Source organism: Sorex fumeus, unplaced genomic scaffold (assembly GCF_029834395.1).
Source record: "Sorex fumeus unplaced genomic scaffold, SorFum_2.1 ptg000246l, whole genome shotgun sequence".
Classification (NCBI taxonomy): domain Eukaryota; kingdom Metazoa; phylum Chordata; class Mammalia; order Eulipotyphla; family Soricidae; genus Sorex; species Sorex fumeus.
The window spans coordinates 371,697-386,938 of NW_026606303.1; the positions used below are offsets into that span (position 1 = coordinate 371,697).

Here is a 15,242-nt window from a genome sequence, read left to right on the forward strand (position 1 = left end):
TCAGGTCCTTTGCCAGTCACCGTCCGCACTCCCTGTCCCGCCCTCCTTCCTCCCAGCCGCTGGCGGTGGTGGCATCTCCGCTAGCTCCTGCATCTAGGGAATCCGGGATCAGCCCGAGCAGGCGGGGATGGCGGGTGATACTGAGAGCACAGTCCCCGGCCCCCAGCTTCCTTAGCACCTCGCGCCCTCCTGCTGCTCTTTATTCTGGGTTCAGCTCACTTTTGAAACCTGAATGAGTAAAATGATAGAAGCTGAATTTTTTAACTCTGGGGAAGTTTTTAAAAATCACTTTTTCCCTTGAAGGATGGATTTCCTGATTTCATCTTTTTTAGGAGTTATCTCCACTATATCAGTATTTGTATTTCTTTGGATTTTGTTTTTGAGGGGAGGCACACCCAGAGGTGCTCAGGGCTAAATCCTGGCTCTGCGCTCAGGGATCACTTCTGGTGGGCTGAGGCAACCCCATGGGATGCTGGGGATCGAACCCAGGCTGGCCGCATGCAAGGCGAGCACCTCGCCACTGTTCTGTCACTCTGACCCCATGGTTGTTGTATTTCTGAAGCTGCTTTTGTCTCACTTGGGTTTTGTTCCTCAATTTTTTATTTCCTCACCGTGACTTATAAAGCTATGGATAAGAAGTGTCGGGCATTCACTGTGCCAGCTCCGAGCTCGCCGTGGTGTCCAGTTCCCTCCTTTCCCGCTGTCAGTGCTCAGGACTGGCTCCTGGCAGGCCTCGGGGTTCTGTGGGGAGGCCGGGCACTGAGCAAGCGCCTCCCCCACTGTATAGCTTGGACCCAGGAAACGTTTTACACTTGATTTGCTGTTGTTGAGGTCTCAGGCTATACGAGCGTTAGCTTTTGTGGCTTCAAGGCAGTTTGCTGAGCTCCACATCCCTGGCAGGGACCATGCAGTGTCAGGTGTGGCCTGCGTGGGACCTGGGCTCCCTCCCTGTCCACATGGTCTCCCAGTGCTGCAGGAAGTGGCTGTCGGAGTCCCTGGACCCACCAACCTGCCTTTTCTATTTTCCTGTGGCTGTGGGATCTGGTTATAGCCTAATTCGTTTTGTGTCCGTTTCTCACACTAAAAATTAATTTGGGGGAGCCGGAGAGATAGCACAACGGGCCAGGCGCTTACCTTGCATGCAGCTGACCTGGGTTCACTCCCCAGCATTCCATGTGGTCCCGGTGCAGGCCAGGAGAGATCCCTGAGTGCCAGGCCAGGAGGAAGCCCGGGGCACTGCCTTGCACGTGATTCAAACGTGCCCTGGGCAACCCAAAGACCTAAACTCTTAGAAATGCACTCTTGGCAGCCAGGGCTGGGGCTGAGGCACAGTGTGTTTGTGTGTGTGTGTGTGTGTGTGTGTGTGTGTGTGTGTGTGTGTGTGGCCTTGGGTACCTTCCCAGCACTGCTGTGGCTGTGACTGGGGCACGCCCTGTGTGTGTGTGTGTGTGTGTGTGTGTGTGTGTGTGTGGCCCTGAGTGCTGTCCCCAGTACTGTCGTGACCTTCTCCCCTCCCTCAGGAAAGGCACAACGCCAAGACGGTGGGCGAGATCAAGCAGTTCGTCTCCCAGCTACCCCACATGCAGGCGGCGCGGGGCTCCCTGGCCAACCACACCTCCATCGCCGAGCTCATCCAGGACGTGACGAGTGAGTGCCCTGTCCCGGGCTCAGGCTCAGGGTGTGTCACTGGCTCCCTGCTACTTCTGGGGGCCCCGGCTACTGTTTCACTTGTGCATTGTTCCCTGTGCTAGCCGCTGTGTCCTCGCAGAAATGTTCCGAGTGTGACTGTTGGGTTCTGCGGGGTCAGGTGGTGCAGCAGGGCTCTCCCAGGCTCCGGGTGGCGCCAGCACTGCTTCGCCAGACCTGGCACTGATTGCTGAGGTTGGTTTCAGTCGGATGTTGCAAGGAGCTGGAGTTGCAGCGGTACTGCAGTGCCTGGCACACAGCCGGCCCGGGTTGGATCCCGGAGTCCCATATGGTCTCCGAAGCCTGCCAGGAGTGATCCCTGAGCACCACCGGGGGTGGCCCCCAAACGAACCAAAGTAAAATGCCCTTGGGAAATTGCTTTAATTAGTGTGAAGGGGGAGCTGCTAGGGCCCAGGCCCCGGGGCTCTGTGTCTAGGCGCACCTCGGGGCACAGGCTGTCAGCCTCACTGTTCTGGAAGGTGCCTTCCCGGTGATGACTTAAACTTGGTGCTTGCTTGCTACTTTGCATGCCTCTGGGAGAAATGAGCATTTCTCCCACTTCTGAAATGCTCGTGCGTTAATTATGTTTCAGCGTCTGAAGACTTCTTTGATCAGTTAACCGTGGAGCAGGAGTTTATGTCCGGAATAGACACTGATAAGGTACGTGAACAATAAAACCGTTTTAGCCGATAGTTAACCAGATTGGCAAACAGAACTCGAGGTAGGAAAGGAATCACTTTGATTTCCGTGTCTGGCCTAAATACCTGCCAGGGCAGAGCAAAATGTGCGGAAAGAGATTCTGCCAAGGGATAGGTTTCTGTTGACCGGGGGTGGTGTGTGTGTGTGTGTGTGTGTGTGTGTGTGTGTGTGTGTGTGTGTTCCATTGCGTGTGTGTGTGCATGTGTTCCATTGCTGTTCGCTGTCCTCAGAGAAACAAGACCCAGCCCTGAAGCCCAAGACTATTGAAGCCCATCACGGATAATATAAGAGCGTGGGTTATATGATCGCTTTTCCTGTCTGCCCGTCAATAAATCCCGCATTCTCACTTGCAGCAAGCAAGCACCCAAATTCCCCACAGTCCCTGCTACTTTACTGATGCTGCTGAGGTGTCGCTGACAAGTGGGACAGTTGCACCCGCCCGCAGCCCCTGGAGCTTAGGTTGTCCAGGGAGTGTGGGCAGGAGCGTGAGCCAATCTCCAGCCTCTCCTTGATCGGGCCTCTGAGGGGCCCGGGAACGCCCAGGCCTGCAGGCCCAGACCCGGCGCTCACGCATGAATCTGCCACGACTCTAGGTCAACAGTTATATGGAGGACTGCATCGCCCAGAAGCATCCGCTCATCAAGGTGCTCAGGCTCATTTGCCTGCAGTCGGTGTGCAACAGTGGGCTCAAGCAGAAGGTTCTGGATTATTACAAAAGAGAAATTCTCCAGGTCAGTGTTTCTAAGTGACTCATTTGCCAAGGGCGAAATTTTTTAAAAAGGCAGTTGGCCTTGCACGTGGCCCACCTAGGCTCGATCCCAGCACCCATATGGGTCCCCTGAGCCCCACCAGCACTTATCCCTGAGCACAGGAAGTGGGGGGGGGGGGCAAAAGCAAACAAAACAAAGGAGACATCTGGAAAATAGCACGTCAGGAGGTGTGGTTGGCCTCCTTTTCCTACTCAGTCATTTGAGTACACTGTCATCTATCTTCCTTACGTTGGGCCCATGCATTCTGACTTTAAAGTGAAAATGTGGGGTCCAAAGAGCTCGAAAGGGGCTGGAGCAATAGCACAGCGGGTAGGGTGTTTGCCTTGCACGCAGCCGACCCTGGTTCAATTCCCAGCATCCCATATGGTTTCCCGAGCACCGCCAGGAGTGATTCCTGAGTGCAAAGCCAGGAGTAACCCCTGAGCATCGCCGGGTGTGACCCGAAAAGAAAAAAAAACAAAAACAAACCAAGAGCTAGAAAGGGGTAAGGCACTTGTCTTGCATGCTGCCAGGTATGACTCAAAACAGTAGTATCAAAATGAGAGTGAAAATGTTCGCTCCCTCTTCGGAAGTGGGAGATCTAGCAGGCTCCCCAACTTCTCTTGCAGACATACGGCTACGAGCACATCCTGACGTTACAGAACCTGGAGAAGGCCGGGCTGCTGCGGCCCCAGCAGGGGGGCAGGAACAGCTACCCCACCATCTGGAAGACCCTGCGCCTCTGGATGGACGATGTGAATGAGCAGGTGAGCGGAGTCTTCGAGCACACGCAGTCACATGCACGCCACCTAATAGGCGAGCCGAGCCTTCACGCACATGCACGCGCGCCAACATACACACACAGACACGTACATAGACATACACACACATTTCCCCAGTGGTGTGGCGTCCTGCTGGTGGGAAGGCGCTGCCCTTGCAGAAGCCAGGACTGAGTGGGGCTTGTTGGGGGACACTTTTTGAAGATGGGGGCTGGGGGTGGGAAGCGGGGGCCCTTGTCCACTTAGGCCTCGGGGCGGGGGAGGCTGGTCTGGGCTCAAGGAAGCCTCTGGTCAGCGAAAAGGCCAGCCTCAAGTAAGAGGATTGGGGACCAACACAACTGACTCACCGTGGGCAGTTGGAGCTGCTGGACTCAGAGTCACTGTGAGAGAGGGGGTTTCAGACTGGGGGTCACTGTGATGCTGGGGGCTGTCACTCTCACCCTTGGGAGATTTGGGCGTGGCTGTGCCCTGGGGCCTCGGCCCCTGGAAGAATGCCTGAGAGTAGCTTGGCTGGGCTTAGAGCTCTCCACATTCCCTCCCCCCAGTGGGCCAAGTTTCCATAGGAGAAGTTTCTCACCAAATCGATGAACAGTTTTTCTTCTGTGGGGGTCGGATGGAATCTTTCCCGGGCAGACCGTTGAATGTTCAGACCCAGCGGTGCTGGGGTTTGGCCACGCCCCTGCCCTCTGCATGGGCTGCCGGGCACTGGTACCTTCCAGCACACAGGGGCACCAAGCAGCTTTCTGAGATTGGTTTGAGACAGAAGGACTCAGGGCCAGGAGAGGTGAGGGCAGAGCCATGCGTCAGCTCTGCACCACCAGGTCTGATGCATAAAGCTGTAGGGGTGGGGGTGGGGGGGAGAGAGAGAAGGAGAGAAGAGAGAGATTGGGAATTGGGTAGAGGGTGGAGATGGCAGGGCTCAGCGGGGTAGGCTGGAGCACGCTGTGTTCCTCCCCAAAGTCAAATCCAGGACGGCAGCGTGGAGGACATTTGCCTTTAATGCGGCCAACCCAGGTTGTGATCCCTGAGTGCAGCACCAGGAGGGAGCCCTGAGCACCGCAGGGTATGGCCTCCACCACAAAAAAAGATCCCATGGCCCATTAGGCAGAGAGGAGTTGGTTGACTCCAGGTGTCCCTCTCGAATCCTCCGCAGAACCCGACGGACATCTCGGCTATGCCCCCCTCAGCATGCGGCTGGCCCAGCTGCTCTCCCGGCCTGGTTGGCGCAGAATCGAGGAAGTTCTGCGCATTCTCCCGGGCCCCCACTTCGAGGAGCGCAGCCGCTGCCCACGGGCCTGCAGAAGAAACAGGTTTGTGAGGGATTTTGTTTTCGTGACCCGCCTTTCCCCTTGATTGAGTCTTGGCAAGACCTGAAGCCTCTAATCTTACATTCTCATTTTCTAGAAATACAATTGCCTACATTTTTCATTCAAACTCTTGAGGTTCTGCAGTGTGACCTCAGGGCTGGGTGCAGGGTGTGCGGGAAATTCTGTTTCTCCCACACGCCCGTCCCAGCCTGTTTCCTACTGGTTATTTTCAGCACATGTTTATTTGTTTGCTTTGCTTTGGTTTTTGCTTGGGGCCTCACCTGGTGATGCTCAGGGATTACTCTTGGGGGTCCTCAGGGGTCCATATTTGACTCTTTGATATCAGGGAAGCACCTTCGCACTGAACTGTCTATCTGGCCCCCCAGAGTTTTTCTTTTTTAAATGTTGTATTTTTCTAAAAGGTGGTTTTTTGTTTGCAAATATGATTTTATATGTTTTCTTTACTATCTTTATGTCAGGGAGCACTTCTGAAATATTTCTCTTTCAAAGTGTCAGCTTGGCTCTTAGGGGCGCCCGGGCCAGAACTCTGGCTCTTTCTTCTGTGCGGTGAGGTTTCTCCATGCTTAGTCCCTTAAGACAATCTCTGTACCCAAAAGCATTGATTTATGTGAGTTTTCAACCAGATGCTTTTCCTATGACGTACTTTTCACTGGAAATAGGGAAAAGTGGGCATGGCTGGAGCTCTGGCAGGCCGAGTGGAAACCTCCCCCCCTCAAAGTGGGTAACCACCACCTAGACTGTGCGACCCTCAGCCTCAGCGAGAAAGGGAGGGAAAGGGAAAATAAATACCGGAATGAAGGGAAAGATGCAAGGGGGAAACACATCAGCTTGATAATGTCCTCTAAAAACGGCGTACCAGGGCCAGAGAGATAGTAAGGTGGGTAGGGCACTTGCCTTGCCCCTGGCAGACCCGGGTTCGTTCCCTGGCACCCCATATGGTCCTCCAAGCCCCGCCTTGTGTGACCCCCAGTGCCAAGCCAGGGAGTCAGCTTGAACCCGTGCATGGCCCCAGCGCTCCTGGTGCCTGTCTGCGCCCTCTGCGCCCTCTGCCATTGGAAGCTTGTGCAGGTGTGTTTGAGACACGATCGCATTTCCCTGCGTTCTTGGGCGTGTGAGTTGATTTGTGGTACTGCTACTGCTGGTCTCAAGACTTGACCTTTTGAGAACGCAGGTGCATCACCAGATTTCCAGGCCCCCTTTCCCTCAGCATGTTGGTCTCAGCAGCACCTTAAGAGAAAGAACCTGGGGCTCGCTTGGTTTCTGGGCTGCTGTCACCCAGCTCCCCGTGGGTTTGCTCACGTCTCTGGGCTTCGGCCTGTGGAATCCAGAACTTTCCTGGGCTCCCCCGATGGTCTCTCCCCACCCCAGTCTTGGAGCAGGGAAGGGCTTGCATGCCCTTGTGTGGTGACAGGACAGGGGCCTGCCCTACCCTGTGTGGTGACAGGACTCGGGGCTCACCTTCCACGCGAGTCATTGCATGTCTGGGAGAGGCCTCTCTGCTCCTTCTGTTCCCAGTCAGCAGTGCGGAAGCTTTGAGGAAGCGGCTTGGTCACCCCAGCTGAGGGTAGGGGCTGTCTCGGTCACACCCAGGGTCGTTCCTGGCCCTGTGCGGGCGGGGTGGGGCCATCCCAACAGGCAGACCCAACACAGGTCGGAACCAAGGGCCCCACATCCCCCCGTGGATGCTGCATTCACGTCTTCTCCCCGCCCTGAGCCACGATGGCCCCCAAGTCAGCATCCCGGCAGGGGTAGCCACGGCTCTGCTCACCTGAGCTGCTCGCAGTGGCCCTCACTCCGGGTATTCTGCTCGAGGGACCCCAGAACTTGGGCACCCTGGCGTGTGCCATGTGAGCAGTTAGATTGGGCTCAAGGCGCTGGGGGGCTCCCAAAGCACCACCAGAATAATTCCTGAGTGCAGAGCCTATCCCTGGAGCCTCGCCGGGTGGGAGTTGTTAGAGGTGTCTCTGTAGTAATAAACCATTTTTTAAAATGAATGTTTTGTTTGGGTGCTCGGTGCTGGGCAGGGCCGGGCAGGAGCCGGCTTAGCTGTCCGCAGGCAGACACAGTTCCCGCTCTGAGCAGTCACCTGGGCCCCTGAGCAGTTCGAAAGAGGCCCCCTAATGCTTTCCTTCCCCTGCATCATCCTCTGTGGTCTGCTCCAATGCAGAGTTTCCGGTTCTTTTCTGAGGACTCTTTGGACATCCTGACCAGGGTGGCTTAGACTCAAGTGTGAGGCTGCACCCCAGACCTGGCGGAGCCATCCTTCGGGGTCTTTGGGGATGTTAGGCTCACTCTGGGCCAGGCTCTCTGGGAGGTCTCCCTCTGCACCCCGCCCCCAGTCTGCACACCTCCACGGTGTTATCTTTTTATTGTTAATTTTTTCACCCGGAGAGGCACGGGGGTTACTCCTGGCTGTGCAGTCAGGATTTACTCCTGGCGGTGCTCAGGGGACCATATGGGATGCCAGGATTTGAACCCAGGTTGGCTGCATGCAAGGCAAATGCCCTCCCCGCTGTACTATCGTTCCAGCCCCGACACTAGAAGCTTCGACCTGGGGATCCTTGTTCCTTCAGGTCTTTTGCATGGAAGGGCGGGTGTGAGTCAGTACTGAGCGGCTGTGAGCGTTGGGGGGATTCCATGGCATGTGCGGTGTCCGTGAGTTTTCCGAGGCATGTGGGGTGTCCCCTGGCGGGTTCTGCAGGGTAGCTGGGGCTGGGACCCGGGTTAGGCCAGAGACCGGCCTCACCTCCGGTCCCCTTCTCTCAGTCCTGTTTGCCGGCTTGCTCTTCTCTTCGAGCTCTTGCTAACTCTGATTTTTCCCCCTGACACATAAAAATTTCCTCTATCTGGATAATTTGAAGTTGAATGCCAGCATGAGGCGGGTGACGGGGCTCGCTGATGACAGTGAGTAGATGCCGTTTGCATATGTCCTGTGCCTTCAGGCTGTATATAGTCTTGAACTGTGTCTGCAGCTCCTGAAATTTTGTTTGGAACGGAAGACTGATTTTTATGTAACTTCCTGATAGAATGTCGTGCGGTGCTGCCCGAGGGGTAAGGGGTCCTCAGAGTCCTAAGGGGGGAAAATGACCCAAATTGAGGTGCTCCCTGTGTGCCAGTGTCCCATCACGCCACACCTCCCAGGGCTGGTGTTTCCCTGTCCAGAAGACGCTGGACAGACGTGAGCCAGAGCTCTAGCAGGGAGGAAGCATTTGTGCTGCGGGATGAAACAGAACTGCCTTCGGAAACCCCAGCTTTGAGTCAAGCTGACATTTTCAAGAAATACAAAACAGACTTTTTTTCCCATTTTTAGTACCAGCGCAGATAATCCCCTAAGGTTATTTGCTTCCCTGAGAGATATTTAGCTTACCCTTTCAAGGTTCATTTAGAGCAGATCTTGGCGGTAGATCAGAGTTGGGTGCTAACCGAGTTCAGAGTGTTTGCCTATTTGCGGCCTTCTTTGTCTCTTAAGAGGAGCCGTAGTTAGAGGCCTCCAGAGAAAACAAAACACAAGCACCCGCTTCCTCCAGGCTTGGTTCCTCTGTTCTCAACCCCTGGCCACTTGTCTATGCATCGTCCCCAGAGCAGGCGGGGACAGAGGCAGAGAGGGTCTGAGCAGCCCCTGCATGGTGCTCCCCGAGCAGTGCTCCCTATCTTTGTGGCTTCTGTTGAGGTTCTGAAGTGAGTCATCAGGTTCTAGTGACAAATGTCTCATGTACGGCGTGACACAAAGATGGAGTTTGTGCCATCAGTCCCCGGGGTGGGAGGAGGGAGCGTCGGGTTTTGGGGGTCAGTGGCAGGAGGATGTGACCCATAGCATGTCGGCTTTATCTTGGGTGGGGGAAAATGGATCGTTTGGGGAGGAGTGTGCTTGGGGTACAGATTTGCCACGTTTTTCTGGATTTCTCCTTCTCTCTCTCTTTTTTTTTATTTAGGAGTACTGCTATTTATCCAGCCACTGATTAGCTGATTGAATTGTGCATGAACTCCACCTTACTTTTTTTTCATTTTTTATGATTTTATTTACTGAGTCACCGTGAGAGCAGTTGCAAAGCTTTCAGGTCTAAGTCTTGGTCATACAATGAAACACCCATACCTTCACCAGTGCCCATTCTCCACCACCAACAACCCCAGTATATCCCCATTCCACGCCCTCCCCCTACGTGTGGGGCAGATGATTTCCAAATTATTCTCTCTCGACTTTGATCACATTCAATATTTTGACACCAGACCCACCATTATTGTTTGAGATTTTACCCCAACACTCCGATCTGCTGAAAAGGCAACAGTAGACACTTTGTTTTCTATTGCTGGTTATGAATAACCTATGATGTTGTGTGGCTGCAGTAGTGGCCGCGCGATTTTGAAATTCCAAATTTGAACACTTCAATCTGGAGGGATTTGTGCCCAAACCTGCTGGGTTCCGAGATTTGCTCCTGAGTCTCTGGCATCCTGGTCATTAAGCAGCTTGATCAGGAGTCAGAGAGGCCGTTCATGGACAATGACTTGGGGTCTCGTTGGGACGGGGAGGACAGGACTGGCTCCACCCCCATCCTGTGAGGCCCAACAAGTTTTGTCACTGAGGGCCCAAGCCTGACTGTCCAGTGACCTCTGGAGGAGGTGGCCGCCAGGGGGAACAGGCCAAGGCATGAACCCATGGGCCCAGCACTGCAGGGACCAGACGCATTTCTGCGAAAAGCCACTGGGTTTTGAGATTTGTTTCTGAGTCTCTGGGATCATGGCCATTAAACAGTTCAACCAGGAACCAGAGAGGCCTCCAATGATACAGCTGAGCCGGAGGTGGCTTGTGGGTATGTTTCCCACATACCTAACTTTTGGCCTTTTACTTTCTTGGTAAACGTTGCCCCAAGTTTTTGGGGTCTGGCCAAAGGCACAGCAGCAATTTTGGGGTATCTGGAGTCTGAAGGTGCCATCAGGCTGCTGATGCACTCGCCTCACAAGTAGTGTTTTTCGTTTGTTTGTTTGTTTGTTTGTTTGTTTGTTTTTAATGTAGGAGTACTGCTCTTTATTCAGCCACCGATTAGCTGATTGAATTGGGTTTGAACTCCACCTTACTTTTTTCTGTTTTTCATAATTTTATTTATTTATTATTTTCCTTCTTATATTTATTTATTGAATCACCGTGGGAAAAGTTACAAAGCTTTCAGATTTAAGTCTCGGTCATGCAATGATCAAACACCTTTCCCTTCACCCTTCACCAGTGCTCATTTTTCACCACCAAGAACCCCAATATACCCCACCTCCCACCCACCCAATGCCTGTGAGGTAGATGATTTCTCCTTAACTCTCCTCTACATTGATTGCATTCATTATTTCGACAAAAGATGCACCATGATTGTTTAGAATTTACCCCCCATCAATCAGAATGGCTGAAAAGGCATTGCGAAATACATTGTTTTCTATATAAAGTTTGGAGTTCCGGGGCTGGAGACATAGCACAGCGGGTAGGGCGTGTGCCTTTCACGTGGCCAACCCGGGTTCGAGTCCCAGCATCCATATGGTCCCCTGAGCACCGCCAGGAGTAACTCCTGAGTGCAGAGCCAGGAGTAACCCCTGTGAGTGCAGAGCCAGGAATAACCCTTGTGCATCGCCAGGTGTGACCCAAAAAGCCAAAAAAAAAAAAGTTTGTTGTTCCTCCCCTCCAAACACAGGTGTGAGGTGCTGCGTTTCGCTGAGCAAGCAGAAGGAAAGCAGAGAGCTCGGGCCCAGTGGTTGATGCAGATTGCTGGGCCGGGCCATCGAGCAAGGGAAATTTGGGGATCTCTGGGACCCGTCCTCGGGCCCAGTGCTCTCCGGGGCCCCTGGCTTGGTCGTGTCCTATGAGTTGGGGGCGAGCCTGGCCTTTGTGCTTGTGTTGCACTTGGACGGACAGGTGGGGTGTTCAGGGCCCAGCTGCTGACACCTGATCCCGCCCTGGCCAGGTGGGAGGACGGAGATTGGCGGCTGGCCCCGGAGATGCCCAAGGTAACCAGTCAAGGAGATAACCAGAGTCAGTCCCAGTCGAGTTGGGTGATAGGCTGAGATAACGCACCGAGCCACTGAGACAGATCCTGTCTGGGGACGCTCGGGCACCTTGATCCCAGGCCGGCCTGGCCTGGCGGGGGGCGGGAGCGAGTGGGCGCCAACCTCGGTGTTTCCGTGGCTCGAAGCTTCCGGGCCCTTCCGCTTGCTCTGCTGTTGTTTTGTTTTTGGGTCACACCTGGACATGTTCTGGGGTCACTCCTGGCTCTGCACTCAGGACTTACTCCTGGAGGTGCTCTGGGGTCCCTATGGGATGCCGGGATTGAACCCGGGTCAGTTGTGTGCAAGGCAAACGCCCTCCCCGCTGTACTAGAGTTCTGGCCCCATGGCCCAAAACTTAAAGAAAAATCCGTGCTGGGGTTGCCCTGTCCCTGGCGCCCTGTCAGCCTCGTGGGTCTGCATACGGCTTGTGCGACTGCCTCGAGTGGCCAGTGACAAGGGACGCCCGCCTGGCCTCCTGCTCCCCAGGGCTGCTCTCTACCCGGTGCTCCCGGCCCTGCAGCCCTCAACTCCTGCACTGTGTTCCCTCCTCTTTTCTGTGGTGTCCACCTCCTCTCTCGGTGGCCCTCCCCCTGGGGTCACCCCCCTTCCTGCGTGGTGCTGGGACAGCAGAGCTGCCGGGTTTGTGCCGGCTTTGTGCCAGGTGCACGTGTGACCCCGGGGGCTTGGACTCAGGACCTCATGCTTGTGAGGCAGTGCTCAAAACCCCCTCTCGGACATTCCTCCCCTCCAAGCTGAAGGAACGGACTTGACCCACGTTCAGGCTCACACCTCTGCTTCCTGCCGAATCACTGCCGGTCGCTAGCAGGCCAGGACCTGTGTGCCACGCCTGTGTGAAGCAGGGACGTTCTAGGGTATGAGGCTGCTAGCGTCCTTGTCATGGACACACGTGATCCCATCACAGGATTTAGGGTCACGGTCCAAACACAGGAGCATGGGGGTGAGGGGGTTGAGGCTTGTTCAGACCGGAGACTCAACTGAGCTCACACACGGCACTGAGTGCTCAAGTCTCAGGGAGACAGTGAGGCTCAAACACATTTTCTTTTTTTTCTTTTTTTTTTTATAATTTATTTATTTATTGAATCACTGTGGGAAAAGTTACAAAGCTTTCAGGTTTAGGTCTCAGTCGTGTAAATATCAAACACATTTCCCTTTACCAATACTTATTTTTAACCGCGAACCCCAATAGAACCCCACCTCCCACCCCTCCCAATTCCTGTGAGGCAGATGAGTTCTAGTTAACACTCTGTCTACTTTGACTCGATTCATTGTTTCGATAAAAGATGAACCATTATTATTTAGAGTTTACAACCACCCCCCCTCCCCCAAATCAGACATGCTGAAAAAGCGTTGTGAAATGATTTGCTTTCTACAGCTGGGTTTGGATATCTGCTATTTTACTTATTAACCCTGGAAGTATTTCTATTAAAAGTTAGATAATTAAGAGATTGGTTTCTGTGCTCTGGAGTCGTGGCCGTGCCAGAGAGCCGCTCGTGGGGGGCAACTGGCGACCTTGGTAGGGCGTCAAGGACGGGCCGGAACGCCCCCCTTCTCGTGAGGTTTTTGCCGCCCCCGACCCCCGGCTCAAACCTGCTGTCCACCAGGCTCCCGTGTGGCCGCCACCTTTCTTTCCAGAGAGGAGAGGGCGAAGCGGGCAACACCCTTTCCCCTCCGGTCAGTCATGATGGCGCGGTTTAACACATAGTCCATTTGCTTTTCTGCTCCAAGCTGCTGGTTCTCTGTGTTAAGTCCTTGTGCTTCTGGGGCCGTGGCCGTGCCGGAGAGCCGCTCGTGGGGGGCAATTGGTGACCTCGGTAGGGCGTGAAGCTCAAACACATTTTCTTTCACGCTGTTTTTTTCTTTTTTTTGGCTTTTTGGGTCGCACTCAGTGATGCTCAGGAATTACTCCTGGCAGTGCTCAGGACTGGTGATCGAATCTTGGTCAGCCGAGAGCAAGGCAAACCCCTCCCCACTGTGCTCTCACTTCAGCCCCTCCTTTCGCATCTTTTTGTGTTTTTTCAGAATTGATTGACTTCCTCGTAGCGTTTGATGGCCCTGACGTTCTCTGTAGAGTCCCTTGTTGCACACTGTGTTTCGTGGGCACCTTGGCATCAAGACTTGGCGCTTGCCTGGTGCATGGCTCACCCCATAGGTCCCCTGAGCACCGCCAGGAGTGATTCCCGAGTGCAGACCCAGGAGTAACCCTGAGCACTGCCGGGTGTCCCAAAAAACAAAGGGAAAGAAAGAAAATAGGTATCCTTGCCCAGAAGGGTAGCCCAGGGCCAAGGAGCCTGCCTTGCCTGTGGCTGACCCCACCCCACCCTGTACGTCACCCCCCCCCCCCCCAGGTCCTGCCAGCATGAGCCCCGATGACTGCATCAGAGTCGGCCCTCAGCCCCTAGGTTAGGTCACTCCGCCCTCCCCTCCTCCCCACCACTCCCCCGTTCCTGCTCACTCATCCTCGAGGGGACCCGCACTCATTCAGCTTGTGCTCCCAGTCGGAGCAGGCCAGGCCATACGCCTCTGTACAGCTCTCAGGCCTTAGTGGGCTGGGCCACTCCCTGGCCACGGTGCGGCAGGTGTTGCTCACAGCACTGGGGTCACAGAGAGCAGGGCTGTCAGGGTCGGGCTCAGGGCCAGATTTTATGGCCCGGCTCCTGAGGAGGGCCCTGGGCACGGTCACTGGGTCCAGGTCCCACTCGGGGGATGCCGAATGGCCTCAGCTGGAGATCTGTAACTGCCAAACATTTGTCAAACGTTTTCTGAAACCACTTTCTCAGGTCCCAGGGGTCCAGAACTGGGCCCCGCAGGGACCAGAGGCACATTGGCCAGCTAGTGCTGGCGTCTGCAGGGCAGCCCTCCGGAGCCTCAGCCGGACCCTGGCGTCACGAAGGGTGGCGCCTGCCCCTTTAAGAAGGGCCCATGATGCCCTCCTCCTTGCGGAATTCTCATTCTACCTTGGAACGTTCTAGACTCCAAGTGCCATTTTCAGTCTCTGCAGGAGACTGGCACGAGCCTGTTTGTCAGAGCTCAGTTCTCTAAGCTGCGAGTGCAGTGTGACACAGGTGAATCTGAGTCTTAGGGCTTTTTGCCCGCGTGGGGGCGGCTTTTTTCTCTAACAGTTCTTTAGTGTATGATAGTTTATAATCTTTAGTTTGTTTAAGTTTTTTTAGTAGTTATATATATATTTTGGGGGGTTGGGCTGGGGGTTGGGTGGGGTGGGGTGGGGTGGCCATACCTGGCTGTGCCCAGGGGTCACCCTGGCCGGCTAACGTCCCTGTGCTGACGGAGATCGAGCCCAGGACAACTGGATAGAAGGCAAGTGCCCTCCCCACTGTCCTGCCTCTCTGCCCCCTGCGGACTTTTCTGTTGAAATATGGAATGACTCTGAAGTCAGTGGGCCCTCATGGGGGGCTGATGAGAAGCAGAGGAGAAGATGTCACTCCCCCGGGACTGGCTGGAGCCCTGGCACTGGTGAGCGCGACGAGCCCTGCCAGCCCCACGACGCCCACTAGGCCTTCCCGGGGTCTCGGGCCGGAGTGAGGGGTTGCCCTTTTCAGGGAAAGGGAGTCGATCCTCGACCTCCTCAGGCCCCCGGGCCTTTGTCCTTCTCGCAGAAAAGCATTTCAGGAGATGAGCTTGAAGCAGGAACATTTTATTTGGAGGCTTTTAGGAAGGGGAAATGAGGGAGGGAGTAACAGGCTCGAGAGAGAGTGCGGCTTCTCCAGAGGCGCAGAAAGCCACTGAACACGTTAGGTTGCCTGGTTGCGTTCGGTCCGAAAATCCACACCTCAGGAGGGGAGAAGCCCGTGACATGACCAACCTCGTAGGCGAGAGCAGTCCCTGGGCTCGGGCACACATGAGCGCCCTCCCTTGGTTCAAGGGGGCTAATCTCGGGTTTTCCCCAGGCTGCCCCTGGTGGGAGTTTCTAGCTACCTAGAGTCCGTTGCTAGGGTGGTTGC

At 54.8% G+C, this 15,242-nt stretch overlaps 1 pseudogene; it reads left to right on the forward strand.

The window, feature by feature from the left end:
• Window positions 1–13,643, forward strand: part of LOC130018277 (vacuolar protein sorting-associated protein 33A-like) — a 30,193-nt pseudogene extending 16,550 nt beyond the window's left edge.
• Window positions 13,644–15,242: the final 1,599 nt, after the last annotated feature.